Here is a 2343-nt window from a genome sequence, read left to right as displayed (position 1 = left end):
AAAAGACAAAAAAGTCGTCCTTTAACGTATCTAATTCGCTTTTAAATTTACTAATGTTTTCCATTTGTACTTCTTGCCAGAAACAAGAAGAGAAATTACAGCAGTTGTTGGAGGAAAAAGAAAAGAAACAAGAAGAACGAGAAAATAAACAAGAAGAGAGATTACAGCATTTGCAAGAAAACCTGCAACAGTGGCAGCTCGAACAACAAAATAAACAAGAAGAGAAATTACAGCAGTTGTTGGAAAAGAAAGAAAATAAACAAGAAGAGAAGTTACAGCACTTGTTGGAGGAAAAAGAAAAGAAACAAAAAGAGAGACTACAACAGAGAAGAGAAATTACAACAGTTGTTAGAGGAAAAAGAAACAAATCAAACTACAGCCTAGCAGACTTGATGGCAGCAATACACGAACAGCAAAAGAAACAAGAAGAACGCCCCTTCTCGTTTCCATTTTTTTTCTCTCCCACTCTCTGACACCAATTTGTTACGTCTCCATTTGTTAATTAACTTTCCGTAACTTCGTTCTGACGAAACTTTAGTGACACAAGTCCTCACTTAATAAAACTGGTTTATTCTTTCTGAATATAATTTTACCAATACACTCAACTTCAACAGTTGTGCTATAACAAACTATAATTCACGTATCACAAGCTAGACTTCAACAATACGTCTCTCTCTGCTGCAGTTCAATTACTCATTACCTACACACACATTATTCCGTCACGTTGTGACCATCTTTTATATACCAGACTACTCTATATCTAGTAAATGCTAGGGCATTCACCAAGGTACAGGATAGTTCTAGAAACGTGGCATGACACTAGTCATGTGACCTCGCTGACGCAACAATACCCTGATCAATAAAAGTCCCACACAGTAGACGGACACTCTATATGATATTACGTATCTGGTCACACAGTATGGTTGGATTACTATTATTACACACTATTCTAATTTTTGAGAATCCCTATAGGACTAGATTAAGAATGTAGTGCTTAAAAATATAATAGGACTAAGATTAATGTCTTATGATAAGAATGATTAATCATAATCATGCTTGGCAAGCTTAGAAAATAAGGTATTCACAGTATAAAAATTGCTGATGTAAGAATTGACTTATGTGAATAGTGTTCCACCCACCAGTACATTTGTTGTGTCACAGCCGACCTGATGGACTCTAGACTGAGCAAAACGTGTCATTGGCAACGAGTATTGCAAACATACTGTGGTTGGAATAATTTAGAAAATTATAATTATCATAATTTAGAAAACATTCTAACTAATTTCATAATAAAAATGACTGAGCTCCAGAACAAAACTAGAGGGGCACTCAGTACAACACATGCCTCCACAAAGCAGTGTTGATCATATTCAGCTCTCAAAAATTGGTTCCCACGCTAATAGATAGCGATTGTTTGGATTTTTTAAGTGACTTTGACCCTCTAGAAACTAATAACTTCTACGTTGGGTCATATTCGAAATATATACCAGCTTTTGTCCAAATTCTTTCAGCTATTTTCGAGAAATTATGCTGACAAACACATACACAGGGGAGAAAAACATAACCTCCATCCACCTTTAGTGGCAGGGGTGATAATTTATTAGCCAATGCTTCCATTCATGTCTTTTAGTCTAACCTCCTTAAAATGATCATTAATTCTGTCATACCAGTTCCTGAATGCCAGAACAATTGGTTCAATACAGCAACTGCTGAGCTCTGAATAATGTACAATATTTTTTGTTAAGGTATCTCCTCAACATACCAAAAATAGAATATGTATCATCTTTGTGAAGAACAATTCAAGAAAAATGTTTCACAATAAAATAGTTTTCATGAAAGAGTTAGCACAAAGGATCACATATAAAGTGTAATAGATTTAAAACCCAAAACTCGATTGTTTTCGAATAGTTGACTAATCTTCTTCTTGTTCTCCTGAAGAAGAATAGTCAACTATTCAAAAGCGCTCGAGTTTTGGGTCTTATTTTAAGTCTGTCACAATAAAACAGGTTAAAATGCTGTTACAAATTTCAACATTTATCATTTAGTATCATATCAATACTGCATTATAGATTTATTTTGTTATTTATCAAGCATACACACATAATACAAATGGTAATCATAACTACTACCTTAATTCAGAAGCTGCACAGTGCTGCCACTCTGTTTAAAAAGAAAAACTACAATAATAGCAAATAAAAAAGAATGAAATGTGTGTTATCTAAACAATGATTATGTCAACTAGTGTAAATGGAATTGTTACTACTTGAAGAAATTATTTTTAGGAAACTAAATGATAGTTCTCTTCGGGACAATTTTTTCATGAATACTTCCCACACTTTAAAG

The sequence above is a fragment of the Limulus polyphemus genome, unplaced genomic scaffold (assembly GCF_000517525.1).
Source record: "Limulus polyphemus unplaced genomic scaffold, Limulus_polyphemus-2.1.2 Scaffold11913, whole genome shotgun sequence".
NCBI lineage: Eukaryota > Metazoa > Arthropoda > Merostomata > Xiphosura > Limulidae > Limulus > Limulus polyphemus.
The sequence above is the reverse complement of the archived record's forward strand: the minus strand, read 5'-3'. Positions refer to the sequence as shown.